Genomic DNA, 14232 nt, shown 5'->3' with positions numbered 1-14232 from the left:
TGTTATGCTTCTGTATTATGTGTTAACCAGACTTCCCCTATGGCAGAAATACCTGCTCAACCATAAAGATTTATTTCTCTCCTTCTGGCACCAACCATGTAACTACTTAAAAGATAACATTCCTTTTTCAATCCTGGAAGGGATCAGGATGACTCACCACTCTCTCTGTATGTGCAGATACCTTTTGTGAACTTTATGTACAAAACCAATATATTATTTCCCTTAAGATAGTGATTGGTGAAGAACTAATTGGTTAGTAAACCTGGGGAGACACTAGGCCACACCTAATGGATGTTCCTAGCTTAAATACTTACTTATGACTTTATTGATGTTACTAGCAATATTGTCTGTATTCTATTTTACAAGACTACATTACCAAATGTGTGACAGAGCCTGAGAGGAAACTGATGATAATTGGGCAGCTTGAAACAATTGGCCAAATATGTAGTCTTACAAGATCAATTTTCGTAATAGTATAGTTCTAGATATAGGAAGAGGAGAAGGCAATGGCACCCCACTCCAGTACTCTTGCCTGGAAAATCCCATGGACAGAGGAGCCTGGTGGGCTGCAGTCCATGGGGTCGCTAAGAGTTGGACACGACTGAGTGACTTCACTTTCACTTTTCACTTTCATGCATTGGAGAAGGAAATGGCAACCCATTCCAGTGTTCTTGACTGGAGAATCCTGGGGACGGGGGAGCCTGGTGGGCTGCCATCTGTGGGGTCGCACAGAGTCGGACACGACTGAAGTGGCTTGGCAGCACGGCAGATATAGGAAGAAGCAACAAGAAAGAAACATTTCCTGGACCATTTAAGACTGATAAACACAGGGATCCCAGAGGCTTTTGATTACTGTTGACAGAGCCTAGCCCAATAACACATTAAGTGGCCTTTCAACAAAATCCTTGCCTAATCTGGGAATGAGCATTTCTAATGCCATGGGACAAGTTGGTCACAAAATGCCTCCCAAACCTGGGTTGAAATTAAGACTGAAAGGGAAGGGGTTGTAAAATAAAGAATGTTGCCTACCATCCAGTTCTACACAAATCAAGTTACTGGCCTCTGCAGTTGCTGACCTTCAATACTGAAGACTGGGGCAAAACTAGAAGAATAAGTCTTCAGATAGTTAGATATTTTCAGAGGAAATTGTTTTTGTTTTTTTTTTTCCCCAATTTTATTTTATTTTTAAACTTTACATAATTGTATTAGTTTTGCCAAATATCAAAATGAATCCGCCACAGGTATACATGTGTTCCCCATCCCAAACCCTCCTCCCTCCTCCCTCCCCATACCATCCCTCTGGGCCGTCCCAGTGCACCAGCCCCAAGCATCCAGCATCATGCATCGAACCTGGACTGGCAACTCATTTCCCACATGATACTTTACATGTTTCATTGCCATTCTCCCAAATCTTCCCACCCTCTCCCTCTCCCACAGAGTCCATAAGACCGTTCTATACATCAGTGTCTCTTTTGCTGTCTCGTACACAGGGTTATTGTTACCATCTTTCTAAATTCCATATATATGCGTTAGTATACTGTATTTATGTTTTTCCTTCTGGCTTACTTCACTCTGTATAATAGGCTCCAGTTTCATCCACCTCATTAGAACTGATTCAAATGTATTCTTTTTAATGGCTGAGTAATACTCCATTGTGTATATGTACCACAGCTTTCTTATCCATTCATCTGCTGATGGACATCTAGGTTGCTTCCATGTCTTGGCTATTATAAACAGTGCTGCGATGAACATTGGGGTACACGTGTCTCTTTCCCTTCTGGTTTTCTCAGTGTGTATGCCCAGCAGTGGGGTTGCTGGATCATAAGGCAGTTCTATTTCCAGTTTTTTAAGGAATCTCCACACTGTTCTCCATAGTGGCTGTACTAGTTTGCATTCCCACCAACAGTGTAAGAGGGTTCCCTTTTCTCCACACCCTCTCCAGCATTTATTATTTGTAGACTTTTGGATCGCAGCCATTCTGACTGGTGTGAAATGGTACCTCATAGTGGTTTTGATTTGCATTTCTCTGATAATGAGTGATGTTGAGCATCTTTTCATGTGTTTGTTAGCCATCTGTATGTCTTCTTTGGAGAAATGTCTATTTAGATCTTTGGCCCATTTTTTGATTGGGTCATTTATTTTTCTGGAGTTGAGCTGTAGGAGTTGCTTGTATATTTTTGAGATTAGTTGTTTGTCGGTTGCTTCATTTGCTATTATTTTCTCCCATTCTGAAGGCTGTCTTTTCACCTTGCTAATAGTTTCCTTTGATGTGCAGAAGCTTTTAAGGTTAATTAGGTCCCATTTGTTTATTTTTGCTTTTATTTCCAATATTCTGGGAGGTGGGTCATAGAGGATCCTGCTGTGATGTATGTCGGAGAGTGTTTTGCCTATGTTCTCCTCTAGGAGTTTTATAGTTTCTGGTCTTACGTTTAGATCTTTAATCCATTTTGAGTTTATTTTTGTGTATGGTGTTAGAAAGTGGTCCAGTTTCATTCTTTTACAAGTGGTTGACCAGATTTCCCAGCACCACTTGTTAAAGAGATTGTCTTTAATCCATTGTATATTCTTGCCTCCTTTGTCGAAGATAAGGTGTCCATATGTGCGTGGATTTATCTCTGGGCTTTCTATTTTATTCCATTGATCAATATTTCTGTCTTTGTGCCAGTACTATACTGTCTTGATAACTGTGGCTTATGAACCTGGATTCTTACAATTTCTGATTTCAGGAAAACACCAAAACCATTAACTAAGATATCTGTTCCATCTGGCTAGTTGCAGCCTTCTGCTGAGATGTGTGCTTGATTGCATGTATTCATTTCACCAAAATCACATATATACTGACCTCCCCCATTACCTCTTCAGAACAGTTCTCAGAACTCTCTGAAAAGCTGTCCCCTGGGTTATACTCCTCAGTTTGGCTCAAATAAACTTTTCCATTTCTTTCTTAGATTGACTATTAATTGATGTTTTGTTGACATTGTTTCCCCACAGTTATCTTTCACATTATTTCTTTATTATCTTTACTGTTAAGTCCTAATATTCACATGTAGCACTTCTCACTCTATCCTTAAAACTCATATCGTTAGTTCAAGTTCATGTGCCCAACACACAATGTGGCCAAACACATGAAAACATTGGAGTTTACAGCAGAGAAAGGTTTATTGCAGGGACATGCAGGAGGGTGGGTGGCTCGTGCCCTAAAGTGGCATGAACTCCTCAAAGGGTTTTGGCAAAGCATTTTTAAAAGCCAGGTGAGGAGGAGGGTAGCAGGGTATGTAATCAGCTAATGCACAGTTCTTTGACTGATTGATGAGATAAGATGGTGGTGCCATAGGGGTTAGTATTATCAGTCGTTAGGCTGCTGGAGGCCTGAGGCTAGATATTCATGGTCATCAAGTAGTTGACATCTTACATTTGATGGGAGAGATTTTCACATCTGTAAAACAACTCTGAAAATGTGTATCAAATGTTATTTTTTAGGTACTTTAGACAAAACATGGTCCACTGGAGAAGGGAATGGCAAACCACTTCAGTATTCTTGCCTTGAGAACACCATGAACAGTATGAAAAGCCAAAAAGATAGGACACTGAACCATGAACTCCCCAGGTTGGTAGGTGCCCAATATGCTACTGGAGATCAGTGGAGAAATAACTCCAGAAAGAATGAAGGGATGGAGCCAAAGCAAAACTAATACAATTATGTAAAGTTTAAAAAACAAAACAAAACAAACAACACCCCGTTGTGGATGTGACTGGTGATGGAAGTAAAGTCCAATGCTTTAAAGAGCAATATTGCATAGGAACCTGGAATGTCAGATTCATGAATCAAGGCAAATTGGAAGTGGTCAAATGGAGATGGCAAGAATGAACATCAACATTTTAGGAATCAGTGAACTAAAATGGACTGGAATGGGTGAATTTAACTCAGATGACCATTATGTCTTCTATGGTGGGCAAGAATCCCTTAGAAGAGATGGAGTAACCATCATAGTCAACAAAAGAGTCTGAAATGCAGTACTTGGATGCAATCTCAAAAATGACAGAATCATCTCTGTTCGTTTACAAGGCAAACTATTCAAAATCACACTAATCCAAGTCCATGCCCAGACCCATAATGCTGCAGAAGCTGAAGTTGAACGGTTCTATGAAGACCTACAAGATCTTCTAGAAGTAATACCCAAAAAAGATGTCCTTTTCATTATAGGGGACTAGAATGCAAAAGTAGGAAGTCAAGAAATACCTGGAGTAACAGGCAAATTTGGCCTTGGAGTACAGAATGAAGCAGGGCAAAGGCTAATAGAATTTTGCTTAGAGAACACACTGGTGATAGCAAACACTCTCTTCCAACAACAAAAGAGAAGACTCTACACATGGACATCACCAGACGGTCAATACTGAAATCAGATTAATGATATTCTTTGCAGCCAAAGATGGAGATACTCTATACAGTCAGCAAAAACAAGACCGGGAGCTGACTGTGGTACAGACTATGAACTCCTCATTGCCAAATTCAGACTTAAATTGAAGAAAGTGGGGAAAACCACTAGGCCATTCAGGTATGACCTAAATCAAATCCCTTAAGATTATACAGTGGAAGTGACAAGTAGATTCAAGGGATTAGGTATGATAGAGTGCTTGAAGAACTATGGACGGAGGTTTGTGACATTGTGCAGGAGACAGGGATCAAGACCTTCCCCATGGAAAAGAAATGCAAAAAAGCAAAATGGCTGTCTGGGGAGGCCTTGCAAACAGCTATGAAAAGAAGAGAAGCAAAAGGCAAAGGACAAAAGGAAAGATATACCCATTTGAATGCAGAGTTCCAAAGAATAACAAGGAGAATAAGAAAGCCTTCCTCAGTGATCAATGCAAAGAAATAGAGGAAAAGAATAGAATGGGAACTCTAGAGATGTTGTCAAGAAAATTAGAGATACCAGGGGAATATTTCATGCAAATATTGGCATAATAAAGGACAGAAATGGCATGGAACTAACAGCAGAAGATATTAAGAAGACGTGGCAAGAATACACAGAAGAAATATACAAAAAAAAATCTTCATGACCGAGATCATCACAATGGTATGATCACTCACCTAGAGCCAGACATCCTGGAATGCGAAATTAAGTGGGCCGTAGAAAGCATCACTACGAACAAAGCTAGTGGAGGTGATGGAATTCCAGTTGAGCTATTTCAAATGCTGAAATGATGCTGTGAAAATGCTGCAGTCAATATGCCAGCAAATTTGTAAAATTCAGCAGTGGACACAGGACTGGAAAAGGTCAGTTTTCATTCCAGTTCCAAGGAAAGGCAATGCCAAAGAATGCTCAAGATACTGCTCAATTGCATTCATCTCAGACGCTAGTAAAGTAATGCTCAAAATTCTCCAAGCCAGGCTTCAACAGTACATGAACCGTGAACTTCCAGATGTTCAAGCTGGATTTAGAAAAGACAGAGGAAACAGAAAGAAAATTGCCAAGATCCGTTGGATCACTGAAAAAGCAAGAGCATTTCAGAAAAACATCTATTTCTTCTTTATTGACTATGCCAAAGCCTTTGACTATGTGGTTATGACAAACTGTGGAAAATTCTTAAAGAGATGGGAATACCAAACCACCTGACCTGCATCCAGAGAAATCTGTATGCAGGTCAAGAAGCAACAGTTAGAATGGGACATGGAACAACAGACTGGTTCCAAATCTGGAAAGGAGTATGTCAAGGCTGTACATTGTCATCCTGCTTATTTAACTTATGCAGAGTACATCATGGAAATGCTCGGCTGGATGAAGCAGAAGCTTGAATGAAGATTGCCAGGAGAAATATCAATAACCTCAGAAATGCAGATGGCACCACCCTTATGGCATAAAGTGAAGAACTAAAGAGTCTCCTGATGTAAGTGAAAGAGGAGAGTGAAAAAGTTGGCTTAAAGCTCAACATTCAGAAAACTAAGATCATTGTATCCGATCCCATTACTTCATGGCAAATAGATGGAGAAACAGTGGAAACAGTGTCAAACTTTATTTTTTTTTTTTGGTTCCAAAATCACTGCAGATATTGATTGCAGCCATGAAATCAAAAGACACTTGCTTCTCGGAAGAAAAGTTATGACCAACCTAGATAGCTTATTAAGAAACAGAGGCATTACTTTGCCAACAAAGGTCCATCTAGTCAAAGCTATCGTTTTTCCAGTAGAGATGTATGGATGCTAGAGTTGGACCATAGAGAAAGCTTAGCACTGAAGAATTGATGCTTTTGAACTGTGGTGTTGGAGAAGACTCTTGAGAGTCCCTTGGACTGCAAGGAGATCCAACCAGTCCATCCTAAAGGAAATCAGTCCTGAATATTCATTGGTAGGACTGATGTTGAAGCTGCAACTCCAATACTTTGGCCACCTGATGCAAAGAACTGACTCATTTGAAAAGACACTGATGCTGGGCAAGACTGAGGGTAGGATGAGAAGGGGATGACAGAGGATGAGATAGTTGGATGATAGCACTGACTCAATGGACATGAGTCTGAGTAGACTCCTGGAGTTGGTCATGACAGGGAGGTCTGGTGTGCTGCAGTCCATGGGGTTGCAAAGAGTCAGACACGACTGAGTGACTGAACTGAACTGAGGTGAACTTCAGAGAGGAGCTAAAGCAGAAATAAGGGAAAGGCCTGACCCATGAAGTCACCACAGTTTCCTCCTTGGAAACTGTTACGTATTTTATAACATTTTTGCTATTTCAATCTTCATAGTTTCCTCAGGTCTAACTTGTTGCTTCCTGGACCTATCTAACATTATAAAACTCATTTACAGCTTTTAAAATTCATTTACATATTTAAAAATTTTAAGACAGTCTGTTTAGCTTTTGATATCTAAACTTTTTTAGTAAGTAAGTGCTAGTCGATCAGTTGTGTCTGACTGTGATCCTATGGATTGTAGCCTGGCAGGCTCTTCTGTCCATGGAATTCTCCAGGCAACAATTCTGGAGTGGGTTCCTACTCCCTTCTCCAGGAGATCTTCCCAGCTCTGGGATCAAAGTTGGGTCTCCTGCATTGCAGGCAGATTCTTGAGCATCTGAGCCATCTAAGTTGTGCTTAATAATTTATGTGCTTAATCATTGTGAAAAGTATTTCATATTCCCCTTATGATATTTCTCTCATTATCTGAAATTCGTGCTGTCCATATTTCTGTTATTTCCTATTGCTGTTTACACTTATTCCATGCTTAATCTTGCTTTGTGTATTTGGTAATTTCTGAAGGTTAGTTCATATTTGTCTTTTATTTGTTTCTTTTTTGATTCCTTTTGCCTAGGTTGTCAAAGTATCATCCCTAGAGTGATTTTAATTGTCTTCTGCAGGAACAAAATGCACATAATTGGATCAATCACTATTGATATTAATTTCTCAGATTGTTAACTCCAGGGCCACTCATGTATGTTGACTTAAAAAATGTACATGAAATTGTGAGTTAAGTTTTATTGGGGGCAAAATGAAGACTGCAGACTGGGATACAGCACTACGTATAGTTATGAGAAACTGCTCCAAAGAAGCAGGGTGGAAGGTCAGTATATACATTGTTTTGGTGAAGGGAGAATACATGCAATCAAGCACATATTTTTCCAGAAAGTTTCTGCTAGTCTCATGAAGCTTTGCTGCTGCTGCTGCTGCTAAGTCACGTCAGTCGTGTCCGACTCTGTGCGACCCCGTAGATGGCAGCCCACCAGCTCCCCCGTCCCTGGGATTCTCCAGGCAAGAACACTGGAGTGGGTTGCCATTTCCTTCTCCAATGCATGAAAGTGAAAAGTGAAAGTGAAGTTGCTCAGTCGACCCCATGGAGTGCAGTGCACCAGGCTCCTCCATCCATGGGATTTTCCAGGCAAGAGTACTGGAGTCGGGTGCCATTGCCTTCTCCTGAAGCTTTGCTAGCTAATCTCAAAGTACTGTCATCAGCATGAGGGACTTTAATACTTTTCTAGTTATGAGGTGATTAAAAAATCAGGCTATATAATTGGCTCTTGAAATTATATAGCCATCTGAAGACCTGTCCTTCCAGTATTTCCCTGAGCACAGAGTGCCTAATTTCTGCTCTCCATTCTGAACTTCTTTCAGGGGGTGTTGAAAGTGTTGAAAGTCAATAGTGACAGCAGTACAGGATTTAATCCTTGTAGAGCAGGTGAAATTGCAAGCACTGATTTTCAGTTGACAGGGCCCACTCGTGGTAATAAATTTGAGCATACTTTGGGAAGCATTTAATAACCATTTTATCCTACAGTGCTAGGAAGACTGATTCCTAGGTCTGGTGAAGGTTTCACTGATAGGCCATTCAATCTGCTATTACTGGACTAGATCTATCAACAGTAATCAAAGAGCTCTAGACCAACCTGTCTTACCTTAAGTGTTACAGTCTAGGAAAAATTCTCTATTGATGAGAGAATAAAAATTCTCTATTCTCTCTTTCCATATCTAGAGTAACACTATTAAAAGGTTGTTGAATCACATGAAGACACAGGGATTCTTGGCCCCCGGAGGAGAAGAATTCAATCCGGGGCCAGAGATGAGGCTTGATCGCTCAGAGCTTTTACATAATAAAGTTTTATTAAAGTATAAAGGAGATAGAGAAAGCTTCTGACATAGGCATCAGAAGGGGGCAGAAAGAGTACCCCCTTGTTAGTGTTAGCAATGAAGTTATATACTCTCCAATGAATCCAAAGAATGTCTGGAGGTTGTAAAGACCTCACCAGACCTACTCCCATAATTTACATTTTAAGATAACAGAATTAGCCAGAAGGTGTAATCTAGAGACTGTCCTCAGGCAGGATACATTATTGTTATATAATCCTAAGGAATGTAGAGAAGGAAAAAAGTTTGTCCTTTCTTCCTCCTTGAGAATTCCAGACCCCTCTCTCATTGGGGACCCCTAGACTCCTTATCAACCTGCCTAGGAAATGACTCACTATTACAATCATTGAGTTCAGTTCAGTTTAGTTCAGTCGCTCAGTCGTGTCTGACTCTTTGAGACCCCATGAATCGCAGCACGCCAGGCCTCCCTGTCGATTACCAACTCCCGGAGTTCACCCAGACTTATGGCCATCCAGTCAGTGATGCCATCCAGCCATCTCATCCTCTGTCGTCCCTTTCTCCTCCTGCCCCCAATCCCTCCCAGCATCAGAGTCTCTTCCAATGAGTCAACTCTTCTCATGAGGCAGCCAAAGTACTGGAGTTTCAGCTTTAGCATCATTCCTTCCAAAGAAATCCCAGGGCTGATCTCCTTCAGAATGGACTGGTTGGATCTCCTTGCAGTCCAAGGGACTCTCAAGAGTCTTCTCCAACACCACAGTTCAAAAGCATCAATTCTTCAGCACTCAGCCTTCTTCACAGTCCAACTCTCACATCCATACATGACCGCAGGAAAAACCATAGCTTTGACTAGATGGACCTTTGTTGGCAAAGTAATGTCTCTGCTTTTGAATATACTATCTAGGTTGTAACTTTCCTTCCGAGGAGTAAGCGTCTTTTAATTTCATGGCTGCAGTCACCATCTGCAGTGATTTTGGAGCCCAGAAAAATAAAGTCTGACACTGTTTCCACTGTTTCCCCATCTATTTCCCATGAAGTGATGGGATCGGATGCCGTGATCTTCGTTTTCTGAATGTTGAGCTTTAAGCCAACTTTTTCACTCTCCACTTTCACTTTCATCATGAGGCTTCTTAGTTCCTCTTCACTTTCTGCCATAAGGGTGGTGTCATCTGCATCTCTGAGGTTATTGATATTTCTCCTGGCAATCTTGATTCCAGCTTGTGTTTCTTCCAGTCCAGCGTTTCTCATGATGTACTCTGTATATAAGTTAAATAAGCAGGGTGACAATATACAGCCTTGACGTACTCCTTTTCCTATTTGGAACCAGTCTGTTGTTCCATGTCCATTTCTAACTGTTTCTTCCTGACCTGCATACAGATTTCTCAAGAGGCAGGTAGGTGGTCTGGTATTCTTATATTTTTTTATCAGAAGTTCTGTCACACATATGGTAATTAATCTTGAATTAATAAAATAGGAAAAGTACAAGTAATGTAACTAGCAGTAATATTAAAGTCATAAATAAGAATTCAGCCAAGAACTTCCATTAAGTGTAGTTCGGTATAGTCTCAGGTCATCCAACTTAGTTTAGTCTGTACCAATCTTTGTCTTTCAGGGTAATTTTATATTGACACTGTCCATAAAGCTCCCAGTCCAATTTCCTATTGTTACCAGGCTGCTTGTCCTTAGTGTAATTTAATTGTTCCTCCTTTAGGAGGACCTTAAAACTTAAGTGACCACAGCCTGGTTTAACCACATAAATTCATCCCATAGTTGTGGGAGGGTTTATTCTTTGGCTGAACTCTTGCTTGTTACTCTGATTGAGCTGAGGAACTTTAGAGGAAATTTATATTTATGGCCATGGTCAGAGTAGATATTATTAATTGGTTAGTGAGAGCATACTACCTAGTAATACCAAGAGCAGCCTGAGGAGACTGAACTTCCTATTTTCTAAAATAAATTTTCTAAGGGTCATCCAATTAGAGCCTTGGAGTACAGAGATACAGCAAGGTAATCTATAAGTACTAGATACAGGTAATAGGCCACAACGCAACATATGGAATGCTTTTTCAAACTAGCATAGGAATGTGTCCATTATAGTAAAACACTTGATTTATATACAAAGGTCCAAGAAGTCAAGAAAACATTATAAATGATCAAACAAATTAGTTCATTATCTTGCTTAAGCTGTCTACTTTTGATGTGTTATTCTCATTTTCATTGAAATGTAGTCTCCTCTGTTTGAACATCTTTTTAAGGTAAATTTGAGGTCAGCAGTCTGCTCTATAGACCAGTTTAGTGTAGGGGCCTCTGAAAATGAGAATTAATTCAAGAGTCAGCTTGCTTTCAGTTTCACTGTGTATGAGCTAATTAAGAGTACCTGATAGAAGTCCTTCCATCCAGTTGGAGATAATCCTTTAAATTATGTTTTACAGTACACATAATCCCCTGGTTGCAGGCCATGGGGCATCTGATCTTCATTCAGTGATTACAAAAATTAGCTTCATAAACAAAATTTATAGTGTCCTTTTAATAATACAGTTAACTTTACATTAATATAGTGTAACTGCAAGAAACTATCTGGGAAGTGACTTAGTACAAAATTTGGATTTAACATTCATTGGAACACTCTTTCTCTCCAAAATTACCCTCATTTCTACCAAATATACCCAAATTAAGAATAATTTGTTTATAAAAAAAGTCTGGCTTCAAAAACTTGACCTGATAATTTATATAACTATAATTTATCATACAGATTTTTTGCTTTACTAAAACTTTTATAAGGAGTCTCAGTCTGAACTTTAAAAAACCCTCAGAGGTAAGAAAGTCACATTAAGAGCTTATCACACATTTCACTTAGGTGAATTCTTCCCTTATTAAGACCCCCCAAAATACTTTGAGATTACTGTACCTGTTGATGAGGTAGCTTTCCTAATTTATTAGCAACATTTGGGAAGTCCTGGTGGCTCCGCAGTAAAGAATCTGCCTGCATTACAGGAATCTCAGGTTTCATCTATGGTTTGAAAATATCCCCTGGAGAAGGAAATGGCAACCCACTCCAGTATTCTTGGCTGGGAAATCCCATGGACAGAGGAGCCAGATGGGCTAGAGTCCATGGGGTTGCAAAAGAGACACGGCTTAATAATTAAACAACAACAACCATAGAATATAACCTAAGAAGATTTATTACTCATTTGACCATACTTCCCATGTAAATTAACACACCAAATGAACCTAATTAGTTTAATATCTCTCTTTGGGATGTTCCAGGGGCCCTTTGAGACAACCCAAAGTTAACCAGAGGTCAAATGACTTAATTAAATTTTGATTTAGGAAGTTTTGTCAATAAATATATAAAGGGTTTAAAACAATTGCTAGGATAGGATCATAGGTTACTTTGAAATGAAGAAGCAAAGTGAAAATCACTCTTTGTGACACCGTGGACTATACAGTCCATGGAATTCTCCAGGCCAGAATACTGGAATGGGTAGCCCTTCCCTTCTCCAGGGGATCTTCCCAACCCAGGGATCCAACCTAGGTCTCCCACATTGCAGGCGGATTCTTTACCAGCCAAGCCATCAGAGAAGCCCAAGGTTACTTTGAAACAATAGTAATTCACTTAGCCAAATTATAATAAATGATTTCAAAGATGAATACATAACAGATCACTTAAGAGGTAAAGAAACCTAAAATCTCTTATCAAGAGAAGTTCAACATCTTAAGAATACTTGCAGTATGCAGTATGCACAAAACTCTTCTCTAGGGGTCCACTTTTCACAAACTTTCTTCACTTTCTGTAGCCATCACTTAATTTGCTCATCTAGGGATAGCCACCTATAAAACAGACCTACTTCCTTTTCCCTTAATAAAATGCAATTTCAATTCTCATGCTTTCTTTACTGAAAATACACATCGAACTTTCCTTAAGCAACCACAAACTGTCCTTCATATTAGCATTCTGTAGATTGGTGAACATAAATATCAGTGATAATTTCTAAAAACATTTGTTTTCTTATAGACATCACCTCAGGATGGTACTAAACATACTCACGAATGGTCCTCAATATCCTTAGTTCCACTGTAAGAGGAAGCCAATGTTCAGTTATTAATGTTTCAGCATTTTATTTTATTTGGAAGTCATTTAGCTATTCAATAAACTTCCATCACTTAATTTAGCACAACCCTAGAAATTCAAGTTACCGAAATCTGGAGAGACTAAAATAGACATTCCTAAAACATAATTGTTATTAATAGAATTTATCTAAAAGCATTTATCTCATTTACATTTTTTTCCTTAAAAGTTTCTTCACATTGAGTTATTTTGTTTGCTGACAAATTTGCAACAGATATAAGATCTTTTTTAGCTTATATTAAACCTAGGCATGATATTGATGCTGCTGACACCAGACATGTCTATACTAATCAGATGAACAAACTTAAACTTTATTAATGGATGTCAATTTAATATTAAATATTCTCCAGTTCATGTGAACCTGAAATTCATTTAGCTTAATTTCTCTTGTATTTAGAAGTATTTAGAATTGTTTGATTTGTAAGTGCTTATTTTTCTTTAGGCTAGTTAAATAAAGCTCATTTACAAATTAATTTCAGTAATATTATCCAAAGACAAAGATACGTACTGAGACATACATATATTCATACAGACACAACAAGAGGTCTACCTTCATTTTCTAAACTTAGTCATGAATCAGATATCAAAGTATGAAACTCACTAGTTGTAAACAACAGTTGGAATAAGCCATGAATTAGTATCACAATACAAAACTTACTAGTTGTAAATAACAGAATAAGAAAAAAATTTAAAATGTTTTTGTTCATTTTTTTCTTCAGTTTCAGAAATTAGAGATGGTATATACAAGTGATTCTGAGAGCTCTGGTCTCAAGGCACAGGGAGCAAAAATCTGGTTCTCTTAAGTAGGACTTTTTTTTTTCCTTCAAGGTAGCATTCTCTTCTGATTGGGAATTAAACTGATTGGGGTTTGGTTAAACTTGAACTGGAACTGTGAACTTAATTGGCATAATTGAAGGTTCATAATTTTTTGTAGCTATCCCCTTTTATTTTAATGGTTTGGAAAAGTTGGTCAGCCAGTGGAACAAGAGTGTTTGTGTATGACTCATATCAATCTAGATTGTCTTTTGACTCAAGTAGCCAAATCCTCATCTAAGCCTTCTAAAAAGACAGAAATAAGTAAAGATCATTTTGGTGGTTAAAAAATAACTAAGGTTTCAAGCTGGAATGTTGTTTAAAAGGTATTTTTGTTTGTTTTTCAAATATTTCATTATAGTCCAGAGTTAATTCATTCAATCTTTGCTTGCACTGTTGAATCTACAGTTTTAGGAAAAACCTCAGAGATAAGTTTGAATTATTTCTGAGCTAATTCCTTGCATTCAGTACGAGCTTCTGAATGTGCTTCGAAGTACATTAAGGGATGTTTCCATTCTGCTTTCTTTGTTCATTCCTTTGCTTTGTTTTCAGAAACTAAGAGCTGTATTAGTGATATAGATCTGAAAACCTGGGCTCATAGGACCGAACGGGTAACTTGACTTCCTGAGCAAATCTCAATGATCCTGACTTGGACTGGGAAATTTCTCAGCCAAGGCTCAGCTCAGGAGCTGGGGCGCATAAATAAGCACTGAGAATTGTTCACTTCTCCC

At 38.8% G+C, this 14232-nt stretch overlaps 1 long non-coding RNA gene across 1 annotated transcript in view; it reads right to left on the bottom strand.

Moving 5' to 3' along the window:
• LOC113901340 overlaps window positions 1–11616 on the bottom strand; it is a 63003-nt gene extending 51387 nt beyond the window's left edge. The window contains exon 1 of the long non-coding RNA XR_003513388.1: window positions 11468–11616. This is a non-coding gene — a long non-coding RNA (uncharacterized LOC113901340). The remainder of the gene's footprint in view (window positions 1–11467) is intronic.
• Window positions 11617–14232: the final 2616 nt, after the last annotated feature.

Source organism: Bos indicus x Bos taurus, chromosome 11, assembly GCF_003369695.1.
Source record: "Bos indicus x Bos taurus breed Angus x Brahman F1 hybrid chromosome 11, Bos_hybrid_MaternalHap_v2.0, whole genome shotgun sequence".
Taxonomy (NCBI): domain Eukaryota; kingdom Metazoa; phylum Chordata; class Mammalia; order Artiodactyla; family Bovidae; genus Bos; species Bos indicus x Bos taurus.
Note: the sequence above shows the minus strand (reverse complement) of the source record. Positions and strands in the feature narration are given on the sequence as shown.